Here is a 21,259-nt window from a genome sequence, read left to right as displayed (position 1 = left end):
ATACATCAGTATATTGCAAATCTTCCCTAAATGTTCAAAATTGCACTCTGTTACAGCTCACATTAGTTTATTAAATATGATCTTCCCTGTACACTTGAAACTCATGTCCCCAGAAGCTGTAAATGTTCAAACTCCATTGGAGATTTTATAGAGTAATCACTACCCATATGTTACTTACGTTAGTGTTTGGACTGCTGACCAGATGTGGATTTTCAGCATGCTTTACCTAAGTGTTCAACCATGTTTTTCAAATGTCTGTCATTCCTGTGGTCAGAAGGGTGAAAATCTTACGTAGCTCAGATTTCAGTAGAGAAATTGTCTGCTCTGCATCTTCATTATTTTCACTAGCCTCACAATCTCGGGTTTGGAACGAGTGAAATGTATTAACTGTGGTCACATAATTTCCCTTCAGCATTCCTAATCCACGTCCTGCCTCAAGTCACTTCACTGTTGTCACCTGTGGTTTGACGTCATCAGTTCGCTCAAGTACATTATTCTGTATTCAGTGGAAGCAATACCGAGCAATGTTCCAGTTCCAAACACAGTGAGCACACTGCCTCTTTTATTAACCATTATACACGTCAAAACCATACCCTTGCTTAAATTTCCACCACAGCATCTAAGCAGGAAAATGATGTATTTATTCCATTTTACTCAAAGATGTCAGACACCACCTTCTTTCAGAGTCAAGGACTCCTTACTGAACAAGGGGATAAAGGACATTTTGCAAATCACTTTTTTCCCCGATGTCTGAGTTCTAGAGCTAATTTGCTTCCACAGGGTGGTGGTGAGGATTGGCACCTGCACCTGCACAAAATAACAGCACTTTTAGTCAGATGGAGGAGTAAATACTCAAACTGCAACAGAGACAGATAATGAAAAAAATAACAATAATAAAAATACCAAAGCAGTCACAAAAATCACGAGCCTCTAGCAGCAAAAGGGAAAGAAAACCGAGAGGAACCTCGCCACCACGTAGTACACACTCCAGCAGCAGAAACTTAATTAGACTTGTAATTCAGCCGCACTTCCCACTTTCCATTCCTTGTGTGATACATAATTAACACTCTAGAGAAACCTACCGAGGGTTAAAGCCATGCAAAAAGCAGCTTCCCTCCGCTTCAGACGGAGGCCGAGGGCGGGCGGACGGGCGGACGGGCGGACGGCGGCGATGCGCTCCGGTCGGGCGGCGCGGAGCCGCAGCTGCCGCCGCCGGAGCAGCGCGGCCGCACAAGGCTTTGACAACTCCATCAGCGCAGTCTCAAGGTAGCTGTCAATCAGGATGCATCATTTAATACAACAGCACACTAAGGATTTTCTCCTACAACCCACATGACAGCGTATCTACAGCTCTATTTATATCAGCGCCCGGTTGTGTTTACAATGCTGTTGTAATTAGAAAAGATGCAACAGGCAGCAATATTATTCAGATTCCCATTTTGCCATGCTGCCGTGTAAAGTGCGATCTTGCTTCACAGAGTCATGCTAAATGACAAAAGCGCTATTTTCTTCAGTCTCTGTGCTCAGACAGCACTTCATTTGCAGCTATCTATAATTAGATTAATGGTGTAGTGCCGTACAAAGCAGGCCCACTTCACATCAGATAGCATATGAATTAGGACAAACACTTATTTCAATTCCAGGCAGAGAAAGCAGTGACTGGGGTATTTAGCATACCCTTTATGGTGGAATGAGATGTTAATTGTGTACCATTACCTCTAAACTGCTTGCTTGTTGTATAAATCACTGTGCTAATTGATGCAGAGATAGAAACGTAGCCACAGGCAAGAAAGCAACGGAATGAGAGCTGAAGATGGTGGATAAAGGATTATCGGGTAAAACCATATGGAGATGAGATTCCTTTGAAACCTGCCCACAAGCAGTACTGCTATGAACTACAGGGGGAAAAGTGCTGCACGGGTGCCTAAGGAAAAAATATATATTTTTTTAATTGTATAGTTTACATCATCATCTCGGAAGAGAATCTTAGAAGTGAATCCAAGCCAAGCAGAAAACTGAAGAATAAATGTGTGTAATGAACTTCAACGCGTGCTTCCAAAAGACAAGTAGCAGGCTGAGCCTGGCCTGGGAACAGGCACAACACTGCCTGAATTTGGGGAGCCTGAGTTAATAAGTAACACTTGCAAACTATGCAAAGCAGATGTTCGCCTGGCCCAACCAAACACTAGAAATGCAGGCTGTGCAAACAGAAAATGTCTGTGAAAAAATAAAATATAATAAAATAAATATTAAAAAAATATAAAAAACAACCAAGACATTTGTGTGGCTACTGATAAGCTAAATGTCCTAATTAGGATAAAAAGAAGGGAAGAAGATTTTCACACCTATAGTAAAAAATATTCATTTTCTGGCCCATGCATATGCAAACAAGAAAACTAGTATAAATCCTTGTCTGTATATTGCACAAACAAGAGGAGAATCTCTCAGAAGTAACAAGTAGCTGTGTCAGCACTAAGACTATCAAGGCCTGCTTTTTCTCAGATGGGGTTTGTAGTTGTTTGCCATGTAAAATGTGTATTCCCAGCTGCACTCCCCAGTCTGCATTCTCTCATCTTAAAAAACTCGAGTTTAGCCAAAGCCTTGGACCACACTCCCCTCTGTGTCCCTCTGTAACACAGAGTTACAGCTTCCTCCTCCACCTGGACACATTTTGTTCAAGAAACAGGTTGGACCATAATGATTCTTCCTTCTCTGATATGCTTGGCTGAAGTCCATCAGCTGAGTCAAAGGTACAGCAAAGCCAGAGAACAAACACACACATGGAGACTTCAGCATGCCTGCCTCAGCCTTAGTTTCCTAAAAATAGCATTAAAAAAGGAAGATGAGCTACAATACCACCTTGAACACCACATTCAAGGACAAGCCAGCTTGGTGATGTGTTCACCCCCGAGCCACACTTATGCCCCCACAGACACTGCAAATCATAGTCATAGTCTGGCATCACAGTGTGTAAAAGAGTGGCTCTATATGCGTGCTGCAGTCAACACCACTGCACTGTACATCTACACCCCCCCTTTCCCCTCTGCCTTCCAAATTATTGTATGAACTTTTTTTTAAAGTTTATTGTTTAGAAAACTAGGTTGAACTTGTACACAGCTAAGACTTAGCTTCATACTTTGATCACTAAAAAAAATGCTAGCAACTAAAATACTACACAAATGTCCTGTTCTAAGAAAATGAACTTCTCATGCAACATGACACCTAAGAGCAAGTGCTGACTTTCAGCCACAAGCTCTAAGATCTCAGTACAGTGAAATAAACTTCCAAAAAGTACAAGATATCTTCCCATTGAGTGTTCAATCCCCTCTACACCAGTGTTTGATATTGCCTTAGCTTGAGAGAGCAAAGAGAATGCATTATGTCTGCTAGACACCTCACTCTCCTAAGGTTCATTAAAATGAGAGAGATGCTAGATTTTCCAACCTTGTTTTTAATTTTCTTTTGGAACTACTTGCTTTTTCTACTCATGGCACCTAACTATTACTTGGGGTAGGAGTGTTGCAGCAGTGTCTATTGATCTCAGCTCCCAAAGAAATACATAACAGATATACATGTAGATGTGTATCCATGTATATAAAGGGAGGGCTTAGGGGTGGACAGTTACCCATTACAAACAAGCAGGATTAATGTACAAATTACTGCTTGCAAAAATCAAGTGAATAGCAGAGGGGAATCATGTACTGGTTGATGAAGTGATTCAGTTACTCCAAGAGGAACCTTTCAATTATTTCCAGCACAATAAACCAAACAGGACTAAGCAGAGTGATAGTAAAGATATTTTGAAATGACAAAAGAGTTCCACAGTTTTAGATACTGGTCACCAGACATACTAGTCTGAGGATATCCTCCTTTATCACTAAAGCTTACAACTTTAAGGAAACACTAGCTACATCTGGACAACCAAAGGGACCTAAGAAATAGAAACAAATGGCAGTAGAAAAATGCCCCTGTGTTGACTACTTTGAAATAACACCTCCCAAGTGTGCAGCTGGTTGACGCAAATGGAAATGCATTGAGGAAAAGAGCTGTGAAGCTGTGTAACAGTTCTGTTCCTAATCATTAATCACTTTTTTTTAGGCCATTTAAACTAGCCCATTAGAGCCTGCAGCAAAATGCCAACACTCCCATCACTTGCATGTCAGCAGTGCTGGTGTTAACAGGAGAAAATATATGGTTTCTATGACTGTGCCCCAGTTCTACAGCATTTGCTACTTTTAATTGAAAGAGGCAGTTAAACACAAAGTAAATCATTCAGTCAGCTAAGCTGTTTAATAACACATAATTGATAATGTCAATATACTACAGTGACATAATGCATCACTTTCATCACCCTTATGCTTCAAATACCGTCAACTTATACTTCAAACATCTACTTTAAATCTGCTATTTAATGACAAAGCCAGGGAGAACTGCCCTGAGTACCACATGTGGAACATGGGTAAAAAACAGAACAGTGCCTCAACTCATCTGCAGGTTGGTTAGAAACAAGTTTCTGCCAAAGCACTTGCAACTTTTTGAAAATTACTTGGTTATATTATTAGTGACTTGCTTTTTGCCTCAAAACACCAGAAGTTCCTACTGTAATAATTTCCATTTCTCTGATACAATCTGTTGAAAAAGAGCATGAAAATACCAGCACAAGAAAAAGCAACTATTTGTTTTCTGAAATGTGCCTCAGTCCTGCAGGCTTTTGCCTAATTTTTTATAAGTAACCAGGCCAACAGCAGCCATCACGACTTCTTTTTAATATAAGGCAGATCACATGCTTAAGTGTTTACAAAATCATACCCTCTAAACATGGAATATGATCCAGAGTAGGAAAAAATATGTCTTATAGTTATGTACAGACAGTGTGGTTAAACATTACTAACCCTATTACATAATACTGAGGGTTTTAGCAGGTATTAATTTTAAAGTAAATTTTATTTCTATAAGTATTTAAAATGGGCAAAAGAACATTCGGCCTGTTTATTTTATATAACAATTAAAATGCAACCACTGACAAGAACCATACAATTGATTCTACATTATGTAGCAGAGAACACCCAGATGGCTTCCAAATGGGATGGGATTTTGGTTTCTTTTTTTTTTTTAAAATACATCCCCTAAAAAAACCCAACAAACAAAGCATAAATCCCCCCAAAGCAAACAAACAAAAACCCAGGCAAACCACTGAAGTGGCCACTGTGACAGGATGCGTGCAGGAAAAGGTGAGGGGCAGACCAGTGGTAGCAGGCAAGATGAAGCGTGCCGATAGTTACCTGTATGGAACTGTAATATTTGCTTGCTGTGAGATTTCTGCACCACACCAGCATGGCTAGAAAGGCTCAGTATTCTGAGAATGAAAACATGCTGCCTCATAAGGAGCCACTTGCCCAGCTCCTGTTCTTACCCATGGAAAGCAGCTGTAGAGGTAAGATCATGACCTATGACTACATCTTGAAACACTTCAGAGAGAAGTTTGGTTCAGCTGTCCTGGAGTTCCCTGTCTGAGGAGTTACACAGACGTCCCCAACTAATAAAGGCTGCCATGAGTTGCACTGGCCACAGGTGACTACGAACTCAGTTGTATGTCTTGACACAGTAACTTGTTGGAGTAAGGGATTTCACAACAATAAAAAGCAAGTCCATTGATAATAAATGGCTCAAGGCTCACAAAAGAACCTGTAGAGTCTGGTTTGACTAGAAACCAAAGTAATTACTTATAAAAAGGGAAAAGCCAACGATGTGTAAAACTGAAGTACCAATTACATAGCAAATCAAAACCTGTAGGATCACTACTACTTTTCACCCTGATTCCTTTTGGTTAACTAGAGATTTGTAAGCTATTCAGTAAGTTTAGTATGGAAGTAGTTTTTGACAAGTACTATCTGATTTGGGATATAACATATACTCACTAGGAAAAAAAAAACAACCTATTGAGTAAAATTAATTTACAGAAAGGTCAAGCAAATGCTGCTTCATTTGTAGACACCAATATTTTTCCTCCTCTGGGTGGCCAGGTTATAATAAATGTTTGACTCCTCTTCCCTTCAAGCTCAGTGATACTTTTGGCACACAATTAAATGGAGGAAAAAGCAGAGCAGAGAGGTCTTTCATTCACTGTGAGGATACTTACAACCACAGAGAACATTTAGATAGACCTTAATTCCCACTGACTGCAAAAATTGTTTTAGTCTGTACATTTCATAGGGAGAAAACTGCAGAGCAAACTGAATTCTTTCACAGCTTACTAAGTTTTCTAATGGTTGGGCAAGCACTGGTTAGAGCTTGGTCTGTTAATTTGCCTTGGAACACTTCCAAATACTACTTGGTAAGCCACAGCATCTTTCTGTTTTGTTTTGTACAGCAGGTAGCACAATGACATCTACAACTGGAGAAAAATGTGTGCAGGAGGTCAAGGCTGTTTTACAGACATTTGATTCAGTATATTTTAATCCTCTCTGGATTGAAATATGGATTTAGGAAAGTTTAAATATGAAGCCCCTTGAACCTGGGCAAGTCCAGATACGTTTGTAAGGCTGTTGCAAACTCAAAATTCCAAACAGGAGTCTAGACGGTCATGAAGCTGTGAAAAAGGAGTCCATGTGTGAGAACTGAAGTTATCCAAGATGGTGCAGTTTTACATAAATGGTGTGATAATCTCTTCCATATGTCTTCCTGACAGACTCTCTCTTCTCACACCATGGCAATTACACAGCCTGACTACTGATTTAGGGGTTTAGTACCATTACTGGCCAGAGAGAGAGAGAGGCTTTAAATCCTGAATGTGATCTTGTTCTGGAGTTGTTTTTGTCAGTAGTCCCACCAATTTCACTCAGTTCATGGTATCACCCAAGATACTTTAGTAAGAACTTTGAATTCAGTAAGAACCAAGTGAATTACTACACTGCACATAAATAAGGACACATCTGCCTGGAAAAAAAATTGTTTGAAAAATTAATCCCTCATTCTTAACTGTCTTCTTCAGGAGGGGGCTATGAAAAACCACTTAATTGTGCTATACTTTTTCATTCCACAGTTTAAAAAAATTACATTTTTATTTCAGATGCAATAAAAGAGTGACAGTAAGACTATGAAAATCCACACAAAATCTATACATTTTATTATAGGTAATAAAATGGGGGTTAGTTATGGTTTTTAAATTATACTGGATACTAAATCATCATGAAAGTCTCAGCCATAGCACAGCACTGGTGTGATACCTGTTTCCTACCATTAAATTTCCAATTATTGCTATGTGGCATTAGGAAGGATATATATGCTAGTAATACATGCACATTCTCTAACTTTTGTAATTTAGAAATACATGCTATTGCAACCATGATTACTGGCAGAACTATTAATGTAGGACTTAAAATACTCTTTTATGTCACAGACTAGTGCTTTTGTAATTCAAACCTTCCATGACAACATTTGCTATTACCTAAGGGCTAGGTTCAAAAGGACTTACATAACTAAAGTAGGACACTTGAGCAAAATTGAAGCACCTAAATCCAATCTGGCAATACAAATCCCTGATCATGTGTCACTTAGAAGTAGAGGTACTTGTATTCTATCTTCCTTCCTGGTTCAAAATTCAGATTTGGAGCTTTGCTGCTTTACCTCCTCAGTACCACATAATACAGACACTTCTTCAAGTCCAAATGTGCTACAGAAGTCAGGAGAATAGGATCCAGTTCTGCTCTAGGGGCCACTTCTACCTTCTAGCAGCCTTCCACTACATAAATGGGTCTACAAGAGAGTTGAAAAGGGACTTTTTACAAGTGTCTCTAGTGACATGAGAAAGGGTGATTGATGGCTTTAAACTGAGAGTAAATTTAAATAAGTTATTAGGAAGAAATTCTTTACTGTGAGGTTGGTGGGACACTGGAACAGGCTGCTCAGAAAGGCTGCAGATGCCCATCCCTGGCAGGGTTCAAGGCCAGGTTAGATAGGACATGGAGAAACATGGTCTAGTGGAAAGTGTCCCTGCCCACAGCAGGTGGGTTAGAATGAGATGATGTTTAAGGTTCCTTCCAACCCAAACTATTATATGATTCTACAATTAAACAACTTATGACTGAGCTGTCCTAGCCCAAACCCATAACACACCTGTAAGGAGTCCTGGGACTCATTTATCAGTGAGCAGCAATATTATCCAGTGGACCTGGGACTGGAGGTGAAGTGATGAATGATGCTGTATGCAGTACCATGACATGAAGAACTTTCCCCTGAGAGTGGCAGAGCACTGGGACAGGCTGCCCAGAGGGGTATGGGGGTCTCCCTCTCTGGAGACATTGCAAACCCCCACTGGACACATTCCTGTGTCTCCTGCTACGTGTGACCCCGACTTGCAAGGGGGTTGGATCAAACAATCTCCAGAGGTCTTATCCAGCCATAAGGATTCTGTGATCCTGGGAAATATGCTTGACAGGGCAGTAAAAGGCAATCACTAAACTACCATAAGACTAGAGCATCTCAGTTAATAATTCATAGCCACTCCTACTGAAGTTATTATTGTGTGAGATTTGGCCATTGCTTCATAATTGATTTAATCTCAGTCCTCATAGCAATATTATGAAATTCTTTGTTAAAGTGATTTAGTGTTTAATTTTCTAATTAAACTGAATCTTTGTGAAGCATTCACAGAGTGTACTAATCTCCATATTTCATCTCTGTTACTGACACAATTCTTTACACAACAATTAAAGTATCATGTGAAACTCTCCAACTATCCTCCTAATGAAAACAGTGCAGAAAGCTAGGAATATTTCTTTAAATGCAAATCAAACTCAAAGATAACGGATGTTGAATAAGTATTTTATCAGTTCTCCACTTCACTGAATAATCTTCTTTTTTTTTTTTTAGGGCCATGGGAAATATATTTGCAATTGTCATTATAGGATTTCTTTTAGAGATTCATTTTCACAGAATCACAGAACAGTTTGGTTTAAAATGGACCTTAAAGATCATCTAGTTCCGGCCCCCTGCCAGGGCAGAGATTCCTCCCACCAGACCAGGGTGCCCAGACTTTACACATTCTGTCCTATCTTATTATGTATCTAAACTATGTTTATTCCTCATACCAGCATTTTTCTGAGTGTAATCCAACAGAATGATTGCTCAGACAACCTACAATAGATCGGGAGTATTACACTTGGAGCTACCACTGGTTTAGATCCAAAAGCTGTTTTCCAGGGTCACCAGACTAATATCTCTGCTGGTTTCAAAGGTAAAGTGCAACTTGCAGTGCACTTATTTGAATCACTAGAAAACTTTGTTGTGTTTTTTTTTTTAACTGCCATTTTTGCTGAAAAAAAACCAAAAGTACTCTTCACAAGACATTTGAACTCCTTCTTAAGTCTGTTGTTAATCAGTGAATGTCTGTGCTCTGGGAGAAGACTAGGATTGATCCACTAACCACAAGGTAAAAAACAGTCAACTGGAAAGAATTTTAGTGGCAATAATATAGGTAGGGTAACACATCCATAGTTAGATATCTATTTTCAACATACCAGTCCATCACACTTGGCATATATAGCAACGTAAGTGAGTCTGCGTATCAAAAATTATACAAACCTAGTCTGGGAACAGGAAAAGGAACTCAGAACAACAAAGAATGCTGCTGAAAAAGGCAAATTCCTGAGTATTGCTGTGTAGAGTAATGTGAGGATGAAGAGAAGGAAAGGGTTTTAGGACTAGAAATAATTAGCAATGGTTTTATCCATCACAATACTCTCACTACTCAGTATAATGTTAGGAAGAAACATGCAGGTTACCTGGAAGTTTTAAAGCTTCCTAGTCTGTCTGTCAAATCTGCAAAGAAATAGAACTGAGGACATTTCACAGTGGGATAAGATCAAAGTTTAACAGATCACTCTTCTAACATTATTCACTAATAAATTTTTTAAGTGACACACATTGCAAAAAAATTTCTTTTCTTTAAATTTTAACTATATCCAACGTGGCTGAAATTTGGCTGACAATGCAATACTGGTCTGGCTAATAAAGGGGTGCTTTCATCAGTAGATGAAAACTGCAACACACCAAGCAGAGTGGTGAAAGGGCAGTCAAGCAGCTCAGCACCCTATACTTCAAAAGGGACTCAATAATTAAAATATTTACAAATTTGACTATAAGGTGCTCAAAGAAGACCTCTGCTGCTGTGTAAGGCAGGCAGTTATGCATTCACGAGTGGAAAAACAGGACAAGGGAAGAACAAAACTAGTTATGTGGCTTAAAGGCTAAGGAACTCGGCTGGGAAGAGGAGAAAACTGCATTCTGCCCAGCTACCTGGTCTGACATGGGGAAATGGTTCTGAAAATGGGGATCAAAATTTGCTTTCCCCATAGAATGTCTCAAGCACAGGGTTTCTCCCTCTACATCTCTAAGACTTGGAAGTTACAACATATTGCAGGCATGGAGTAAATTTTAATTCTGTCATGTGGAACTTAGCACAGAACTCCCACCCCGTCTTGTAGGCGAGCACTCTCAGCAGCAAGGAGAGCTGCAAAACTCGACTACCTCTAACTTTCACTGCTATGAATTTTCATCAGTGTGGCCACAGCTGCTGGGCTTTGGGTTGAACTCAATTCTGCCCACCCATGCCAGATGTTTTCCAAAGACTATTCTCTCAGGAGAATTGAGCTGCACTCAAGTACTTTGTTTCAGCAGCACAGGGAGGATAAGTCAAGTCATTTGACATCCAGTTCTACAGAGCAGGGCTGCTGAGAAGACACAGGTACCTTTAGTTAGACAGCTGTGAAACCTATTTTGGGTGTCCTGAGGACACTCAGAAGGTTACTGTATCCTAAACCTCCTGGATCACTTTCTTGGACTCAGACATGTAAATTGTACTTGAATCTTGCTATAGGTGGCAAAATAGGCACTGGAACTGCTCTGAACCTTTAAGCCTGATACTTAAAGACATCTGTATATATCTGAGACACTGTTGTCAAAGAAGTGTATCACACAGATGTTTTTGGTGATTTCTGTAACACTGATTAGTAACTATTATCTACCTTCATTACTCTATGGATTGCTTTTTACAGACAAATTTCACTCATTATGAAATTGTATCCACCAATTACAGTCACATGGCTCATATCCTCTGCCCCTTTTTCATATACAGACACCTTTTTTTATTCTTCCAGGTCTTTTGACTTACTACTGTTTCCAAACATGGAATTCTAGATACCTGTTCAACCGGCTATGGCTTGGTTTTAAGTTATTTGTTACTAAATATCTGAAATGAGACAAAGCAGAATTCTCAGTGTCTCCTGTTCCCTTCATATGGTATGTGATAATCAGTAACTTATTTGCTCATATATGAAAACTTCAAGATCAGAGTGCAGATTATGAAGACAGTGTTTGAGGTACATGATCAGTGACTAAGTCTCAGTTGTATGGTCACCTGTAATCCAAAAAAAGGGTTCTGTGTTTGACAGTTTCAGTGCTTTAGCTGCTGCTGTTTAACACGTTTTCTGTAAGACAGCTCATTGCCATTATAAGGGAAGAGATGCAAGAGCAATCCAAAGCCATCCCCATGGCTGACTCATGTTTGTGGTAGCTGAGCTTATTGCACTTGGCCTTCCTTACTATTCTTTTATGGAGCCAATGGTTTCAAAGATGATCAATCAACACAACTCCCTTCTCCTCTTTCTGATTATTAGCTCATTTTGGAAGATAAGGACTTTTGACTGCAGAGTCCATAGTCACAGTGGTATTTGAAGCTTCAAAGCCTGCTGACCTACAGCATGACCGAGGGCCTGGTTTACTGCAGTCACTTAAGACTGTAGCTCTACTTAAGGAGTGTCAGAGGACGTGGCACCAGTTGGGATCCTACCTTAGGATCGATTACAGGCATTGGATTTCTCTTCCCCTTTAATACAAAACAAAAATAAAATCTCTCTGCTGCAGTTATGGAGGAGAAATCTTGCTAAAACTTGTAACTGTAACTTGCCTCATGAGATCATATTACATGATCTTCACTGTTTATATATTTGATAGAACATAACTTAATGACTCCATAGAATCAAATTAATTTCTCCTATGCTGTATTCATTTTAAAATAGAATCAATATTATTTACCCTACCTGACAATAATGCCCCGTGTTTCACATACAATTGATTCAATACCAGCAGGTAGTTATCAATGAATGCACTTTGCTGTGGTAAATGAACACAATCAATACCCAGAAATGTGAGTTTTCTGGTGTGTGACTGAACTGTAACTGAAGTGAAAGCTGAGTCTTGTCTTTTTACTTCTTCTTTTAGGTTTCATGTAAGGAGAATCTGGATTTAATAGGCAGCACCAGTACAGTAACAATCTGAAAACTTACCAGGCAACACCACTGCACACTGAACATCTGACAAGGTTATGAGGTAGACAACAGAAAAAAATGAAACCTCAAGAAAGAAATGTTAAAGATTCTCAGCATTTCTTGAAAAATATTTATGTTTGAACTCTTGAGCATCATATGAGTATAATGTGAAAGACAACTCTGTATTTTGAAGGGCATACTGCAAAAATTTCAATTTATTTTGTTCAAAACAGAGTGAGAAAGAAATGTTTAGTTGTAGGAAGGACATGCAAAGACAGTATTTTTCAATTAGAAAAGAATGTTTGAATGCAATATCAGTTAATATAAGCTAAGATTCCTTTTAAGTTGTATTATATACATTGAAAACAATGCTAATGTCAATGAAAATGACAAAACAACTGTTAACTTCAAAATCAAGTAAAAATGGAGACTTTGGCAAAGTCATTTTGTTTATGGATACTTAAAGCAAAATGTAAGAAGATTTTAGAAGACATTAGAGATAAGGGTGGCATGAGCTCCCCTTTCAGTTGGAGCTGGTCTTCTGGTTGCTCTTTCTCCTTTATGGATCATATCTCTGACTCCCACAATCCTTCAGCTTTTAATCTTTTTAAGGCAGTCCCCATTTTTCCTAGACTAACTCAACCTCACTTGCACCACTCTGAAGTCATGATGAAGCAGTCATTTTCCCAGCTACCAAGGCATCACTTTTTTCTAGCCACTTCCTCAACCTTTATACATATTGAGCAATCCTGCTTTTACTTATGGAAAATTCTACGAAGTACACTGAAGAAAAGTTTACTTCCATAGTACACTTGAGCACATGCTTTACTACTAATTTTAATATTCAGATATACTTTGCATAAGAGCCAGGAAAACAAAACAGAATGCTCTAGAATAACACTGAAATATTTATATATATCTAGGCAGAAAGAGGGAGAGAAAGAATAGTGATTTAAAATATAAACAATCTTTACTGCTCACATCTTTCAGAAATTAACTACAACTTCACAGCTTTTTTTATACATACTTTCTAAGACTTAAGTTGCCTTCCTTGAAAAAAACTGTGAATTCCTAAAAAACTAGAGTAGCTTTTTTTCTCCTTAAAAAGAAAATATATTACATCCATAACCATTTTGCTATTTGTTTGCAAAAAAGACAGCAAGCTAGTATGTGTAATCCATACTTCCTCCATTTTACCTGTGTTTCACAGAAACATCTTTATGACAACTATAATCTCCCACAATTCTTACAAAACCAGAACAAATGCTATCTCTAGCTTGACAGAATAAATATAAAACAGTACTGCAATTAACAATCTATGCTTTACATTATTTCCTGTGTAATATTACATCACAAGCAGAAGAGAAATGTCCATAATTCACTTACAGGTGTCCATGATGATGAACAATACTCAATACAGTATATATAAAACACTGAGAGCCACTGCAACTGCTGGAGTCCACAAAACTGAAGGTTTGACAATGGGGCAGTAAGGCAATTTAGTGTAGGAGTCAAACACCACCACCAAAGAATATTTTATGTTTGCTGGCTTTTCTTTTTGTTTCCATTCCTCCCAGCCTCATCTTCCCAATGTTTGACTTTTAAATTTGAAATACCAGTTATTAAATGGCTTTATAATTTCACTAATTCATTTAACATTCACATCAACAAAGTTACAGATTGGGGGGGGGGGGGCAGGTGTGGAGGGAAACTAATTAAGCTTCTTTATCACATGCAGAATCATATTACCTGAACACACAAAGTACAAACATCATCTGATTCATTCATATCTACATTAAACTGTTTCCTTTTTACCTAAATTCAATCTGTATAAACAACATTATTTATCACATAAGCATAGACAGTACATACACAGGGTGTATGTACAAATTAGTTACACATTTACATACGTAGATATACATGTTAGAATTTGTTTCTGTTTCAAGGCTAAAAAACCTTTTCTCTTACAGCTGTGAGTCTTCCTCTTGCACAGGAAAGAATGTATTGAGCAGGAGGGGTTAAGTGGAAGGGAGTTTATTATGATCAACAACATGAAACATGGAACAAAACAAGGCTTTCTCTTGTTCTCATACATTTGAAAGGCATTCTAAAGGAAGTTTTGTTATTCAGTTAAAGTATTAGATAGTGCATCACACAGTAAAAAGAAATTCTTCTGGTAATGCTCCCAGTAAATTCCAGACTTGAAGAGAAACTTTCTGCAACATCTTGGCTTTAGGGGTGAAGTTCAAGTGCCACTGCCATTTGGGATGCTTTAAGGTGCCCCATCTGGCTTCTGCATGTTGCTCTAGAAAACCTCAGACTGTTATTTTTTTCAGTTCTGAAAAATGCTGCCCCTTAGGCAGGAAACAGTAGCAAAAGATCACAGGACAGAAAACCAGAACCACACTCTACTTGAAAAGACAGGTATACAGTTTTTTTCATAGTGGAATAATGGGAAAAACATTCACAAAAGGCCCTTCTCTAAGAAAATTAAAATGAGGCAAGTTATAAATTTGCTAGTGGGTGGTTAGGAAGGAGTTTCGTGTCTTCTCTCCATGGCAGTTGAGTTCGCTTAAGACAAAAGAAAAATAGTTTCTTAATTCTACAGGCAGTTTATCTAGATGAAACCATTACTGGACCTGAAGATGTGGAAAGGACCCAGGGCTGTGGAGGCAGCAGATAAGGGTTCATCCACACAGCACACACCAAAAACTCCAACATAGCTTTTGAGTGAGGAAGAGCCTGCAGGAGTGGGACAGGAACTTGGCAGAATGTGAGCACGCGCACAGGTGGTGAAGGAGAACAGGGCTGAAAGGGTCCCTGGTGATACAAGGCACAATCCTCGAACTTTCTGGCAGCCCTGCACACCACCACAGTGCCCATCCTCTCCCTTCAAACTACTGACTGAAGTGCAGAGGATTTGTCCAAGTGTCATAAATATACAAGTGAACCCTATAGGATTTCTGATTCATCATTTACTCACTGATCAACATGGATTACCAAACAGGCAAGTTTAATCATTTGAATTTCCAGTTATTTTACCCACTTTACTAATTACCATTATAGCACTGATTAGTCTGTAATGTTATTCATTAGCTGTAAGTTGAACAAGGGCTGATTTGAAGCAATTACATTTACTCAACATGTTCTGAGGAATAATTATTTCACAGTCATCAGCTGATGACAGACAATAATAAAGATCCAAAAGAATCAAGAGTGAAATTCTAAAATATCCTCAAAATCACTTCTATTTTCAGTGCATCTTTATCAAATAATAAAACCAATTTTCCTCCAGACAGAGTAAATAAGGATGTTACTCTAGATCATACATTATTGAATAAAACAGGCTTTGAGAAAGCTCAGTGTTATACCTTACATACTTGGTCTTGGAGAAAGGCTGTGTTTTGCCTGTCTGAATCTCTCCTTACAGGTGATTATGGTATCTTGTTCCTGGAGAATTTGTTTGTCCTTGTACTCAGAGTTCTCCTCCTTACCCCATCAATCCTTAGTGATAAAAACTTCTTCCTCAAAAATCACATGAGGAGAGTATTTCTTGTTTAATTGGCTTGGAGTTGTCATGGCTGGAAATACAGGATATTTCATAGGGAAGACATTGAAATCTGGGCCAGAGATAATGTCTCTGAAATGTCCCCAGGCAAGTGCCTCCTATCCATGAGTCTTTAGAACAATGATAGCAACATACTAGTACTCCCTGAAATGATTTAAAACAACTCAGAATTAAAAACAATGGAAGAAAACAGCAGCTTAGTTCATATGCCCAAAACTAGAAAATCTAAGATTATTATTATTAAATATATTTATTTTTATTTGGGAAACATTTAAGCTTTTTCCTTTAAACCTTGAGTCATTTCTTTACTTGATGGAACAAAAACACAAAGTACAACATTTAGCAGAAATAAAAACAATACAGAAATACTGAAATGGACGCCAAAGATGAAAAAAAAATTCTTCAAATAAGAATGGGTTTTGTTATAGCTAATCATGACACTGAAAACAGATCAAATGACCTCCCAATATATCTTGTACTCTACCAAAGTTTAAAAATCCAAAAAAAGTGTGTAGTGGGGGCAGATGAAAGTGATGAACCTACTTTGGATGCCTTTCTTAGCAACTTCTATTTTTACATGATCTGACCTGTTGCCTTTGCTCATCACCTAAAATAATACTAGTACCCCTTCCCCCCCACCCCCCACCAAAGTCACCCTGCCAAGTTCCACAATGAGTTCAATTGATTTTCAGGACATTGTCAACTACCTAATAATTTAACTGGTAGGCACAGTTCTTTTGGTTGAAGCTTCAGTTTCTCAAACAAAAGCTAACCACCTGAGACCACAGAGGACAGGATATGAGCTACTTATAGTAACACTGGACCAGTGAACAAGAATAGCAGGAAAGCTGCTTATTTTATTTTTTTTTCTCCAGCAAAGCCCTTTGAAGTAAACTATTTATTAAACATTATAATACTCGAAACAAAAATCTTTGAAGGCAGGTTATCCTCCTCTGCACCATGTCCCGTTGTGAATGAATTGCTTCCTTTTCCTTTTTGGATTTTTTTCACTTGTGAAACTGACACTCAAATTGTTCTCTTAAGCTACTTGGGTAAGCCTTCGCCTTTGCCGAGAGGAATAATCCATCCATCAACAACAGGATCATTAAAAATATTTATAACACAAGCTACTTCAATATCACTGCGCTGTAAGCAGCCACTCTGTTCATCAGGCAATGTTATATAAATACAATAAATAAGTTCCTTGTGCACGGAAAAATAGTATTGATTAATAAGTAATGATGCAAACAGATCATCTGAAACAGAAATAAGCTAACAGTAAGGCTTAATTTTTCACTTTTTTAATTAAAAAAGTAAATTCTCCCCATTAACCCTGTTACTGATGAATACATGTGTTTTTTCTTTGTTCTTCTGATTAAAACATTCATCTCTCTCGCTCTCTGTTGTTGAAAGAACTAATTTGTCTCTATAGCATCACTGTAGTATCACTGGAAGTTTCAAAACCAGACACAGAGAATTGCCTTTTCAAATACATGTATTTGGGCTGCAGAGACAGAACTATCACACACTGTGCTGTATTTGCATCTTTGAAAATCTGGCACTGATGTGCAATGAAGAAGAGGAGTGCTCTGAAATAACTGCTCAGAACTGCCTGAGCCTGAGAAATTCCCTGGCCAAAGCCTGGGAAATAATCAGAAATGAACTGAAACTCCCACCGGGCCACGATGCATGCCTGCATAGTAAAGATGTCACTGGCAAGCTGTAGAAAAAAATCATATTAGAAAAGGTTTTAGGAGTTCTCTACTGAGAGAAATTATTTACTCCAACTAAGAGACAGTGGAGAACTATCGATAACCTGATTCATAAAAGATGGAAGAATTTGCAATTTCCACTGATTTGCATGCATGCAATAGGAATTTATCACATTTGAAAATGTAATTACAAAAATACAACACAAGATTCCTGACTAATTTCTTACCTAAGGAGCAGACCCAGCTTTCTTTCATGCAAAACAAGCCACTTTTCTTTGAGTAGGCACATTTCTTAATTTGTTCTGCCTTGTGATTTCAAGTACAACCTGGCACACGTATCAGTGATGACCAAGCACTAAAAATATTGAATAATCTTCTTCTCCATCTGTGAAGTTGCGTTATTTGTATGTTTTATTATCCCTGTATTATGTATTGGTTTATTCCTTTGTACTTTGTACTTGGTTTATCCCCAGTTTTCCCGCCTTGTCCTCCCTTCCCGCCTTCCCAGTATCTATCCATCACCCTGAAAGAGGCACTTTACCCCTCCCTAGTGCCTTGTCTATCACTTGGTGCCCCTTCCCATCCATCCAGAAGCTTCTACTCAGGGCACCGGGTGATTGGGCGAGGACCTGGGGCTCCCCCCATATCCTTCCCCCATTGGACCCCACCATATCCCCCCATCCCGGAGCCACCCCCTATCCCTATCCCCATTGGTCGTTGGATACCCCTCCCTTACAGTTTATAAGCCAGTGCAAGCACCTTGTGCTTGTTCCTGTTGGCTGGCATCGTTTTAGGACATTTGGCCCCGTTGGGCTACAATAAACTCGGACTTAGCCCCCAGCAGGATCCGCTCTTCATTTACCACCGCGAGGCTTGCTAGCGCTGCCCGGAACCCACAAAGGCACTCTCCAAACCCCAGCTGGGAGCGGCGGAGGGTGCCTCCATCGCCCGCCCTCGCCCCAGGATGAGAGCTAGCCGGGGCTGAGATCAGGGATCTGGGGCGGGAGCACTGCATCCATATCTTAGACATTTGTCCATCTGACAATATATTTCTGTTACATATCATATTTTTGCATTTCACAGAATCACAGAATATTCTGAGTTGGAAGAAGCTCACAGGGATCATTAAGTCCAACCCTCACGTGGTAACTGAACCCACAACCTTGGTGTTATTAGTACCATGCTTCATCCCCCAAAAACACCTATAGGGAATTTTTAAAGCACATATAAGAACTTTCAGTGGGTCTTTTTAGCCTCCAATGAAATGTTTTCTTTCTCTAGAAGTGGTCTAGATGCTTCCCACTTGAAGTCTGCCACCACCAATCAGCCTTAATTTATCTGTGCTCAACCAGCCTTAATTTGTCTGTGCTGCATATAAATAATTTGTATTCCCACCATCCTGGGCTGAAACTCGGTGGACTTATTCAATGCCCCAGTCCTGACTTTTGAAGAATAAAGAATCCATTCTTTAATCATTTTTCTTACTACTGGGAGATGTCAACTTGCCTTCAGCCATGTTATTGCCTCTACCACAGGACATAGCAGCAAGAACACAGAAGAATGGTACACACTTGTAAATTTGTACCTGTGGAGATCACTGAAGTACTGGAGAACTTGGAGAAGGATTCTCTTTGGTGAGAAAACCAGAATGTAAACTCATCATTTGCTGGAGATTTTACAGACTTTCTATGGAACTGAAGTGCTCTGAATATAAACTGTTACAAATGAAGAAAGATTCCTTGGGCATTCATAATTGTATTGAGTATGAATTTTTAGTCACACAGAAGCTACTGAGAAAAGCAGTACATGAACTGGAGGGCTTGTCTTCTTTTCCTTTACATGAGTTCATTCAAAGAGACTTTGAATAGGCAAAAAAAGCAATAATGAATGCAGCTAAATGATGGACCAAGGTAAAAATGTCTATACAGATCTCAGTTCATAAAAGCATGTCAGTATTTTAGGTGCTTTCAAGGATAAGGCCATGATGACTCATTCACTGTAGCACTTTCCTAAGGGCCTTAAATGTGTCAGCAACCTCTCTACCAGCTCTCAGGAGAGGTTGATAGTTTGGGGTCACTCTTCAGGATGGACAACTTCAGTAGTTCCATTCCTAAATCTTTTTAAAAGCCTCGTAAGTTATTTGGAGAAATTACAGATTTGAGTGATCTCAAAAACAGCCATAATAAAACTCTGCAGCTCCCCTGAAATTGCTTCACTTCAAAATTCACTAAGACTGAATCAAAGGGATAAGGAGGTGGTTGTAGGCTGTTGTTTCCTCATGACTCTTCCTATCTGAAAGTGTTTCCACTGTTTGTCTTCACACCTCCAAGTAGAACTGAATCTCATTCATGAGCTCCCCCATAATACGCCTCATTTATACCAGGAGTTTAAATCTGAGCCTGAATTTTAACTCACCATCTGGCAGCACAGGCACAAAGTGAATAAGGAACTTATGAATAAGATGTACTTTTAATAAAACTTTTCCCTTATTTCTCCAAGATCATTGTTATCTTCCACTACAAAATAACTAAATGTTGTATTTACATAGCAGATTATAATGTATTTTTAATTTACAATGCTGAATTAATTTTTACCTTTTTTGTGTTTCCAGTTTTGTTATAAACAAGATATTTTTACCACTACTTTAAAAAGCATTTTCCAGCCATGCATGGAACTGCCAGTAAGAGCTGCAGTTTACTTAGTTCATACATTTTATCCCTCACCACTGCAAGTTCTACACTTCAACACCACAATCAGCATCTTATGTGTCTTCATGTTTCAAAACTCTACATCGAGTTTTTTTCATCTTTACAACTTTTTTGCAGTCCTCACTGAATCAGCCGCAAAGCCACTTCACATTCAACAACCACAGTCTGGAACTGTGGCAGGGAAGAGGCAGGCACCCAGGGAAAATCAGAGGGCAAACTGGGGACCGGGCAAAAACAATTTGCAATTAATGAAGTGGCAACTGGAAAGAAGTTTCATTCATACATTTAGCATTGTTGCTTAGCTCAATTAGAGATACTCTCCCAGTAATGTAAGCAGAATCTGATTCTTAATAAGCATGTACCTTTGCAAAACCCTTTCAAGTGTATGAAAAAGAACCTTGAATTTATGGCAAAACCAGCTCATTACATCACTTTCGGACACCATTTATATCAGCTACTGCTATCTCCAAGGTCCATAATAGCATGGTTTTATTAATTCTCACAAAGTCTGATTTTGCATTCAGGCAACATGATTCTAAGTGACAATGTCTCAACCTGAAAGTCAGCAAAACATAAAATAACATCAGTAGAATATTAAAAACTCCCACTGAGATAAATAGAAATATGAAGGTTCAGACAGAGCCAAATAGATTAGTGCTCACTTTCTACTCATTATGTGCTTTCAGCAAGCACAGTACAGGTTTATAATTTGACAGGGAAGAAATTATACTTTTTCCAGCCTGATTCTCTAAGGCTGCTCCTTCTTTTAAAGACAGCATAGTATTATTACCCATAAAACTTTGACTACACAAAGAGCTCTGAACAGTGATGTTCATGTTGCTGGGATATATATTACTCTCTCAGAACAAATCCTGGGAGGAACACTGAAACCCAGGAGAAAAAGGAAAAGTTGGGGGGAGGGAAGGGGAAATTGTTCTTTGACAT

General features: G+C 38.8%; 1 protein-coding gene across 4 annotated transcripts in view; it reads right to left on the bottom strand.

Moving 5' to 3' along the window:
- The window catches only part of PCCA (propionyl-CoA carboxylase subunit alpha), a 271,230-nt gene that overhangs the window by 19,911 nt on the left and 230,060 nt on the right, over positions 1-21,259 (bottom strand). Inside the window, exons 22-23 of one of the 4 annotated variants that reach the window (XR_014949359.1) lie at positions 1,083-1,270; positions 624-807 (exon numbers count right to left, since the gene is read on the bottom strand). The exons of 2 other annotated variants lie outside the window; for them this stretch is intronic. The gene's annotated coding sequence lies outside the window, so the exon portion shown is untranslated. Of the gene's footprint in view, positions 1-623; positions 808-1,082; positions 1,271-21,259 lie in introns of those variants that run through there. One more of the 4 variants, XR_014949358.1, reaches the window with a different exon arrangement.

Source organism: Lonchura striata, chromosome 1 (genome assembly GCF_050655825.1).
Source record: "Lonchura striata isolate lonStrDom1 chromosome 1, ASM5065582v1, whole genome shotgun sequence".
Classification (NCBI taxonomy): domain Eukaryota; kingdom Metazoa; phylum Chordata; class Aves; order Passeriformes; family Estrildidae; genus Lonchura; species Lonchura striata.
This window is presented reverse-complemented; position numbering and strand designations above follow the sequence as displayed.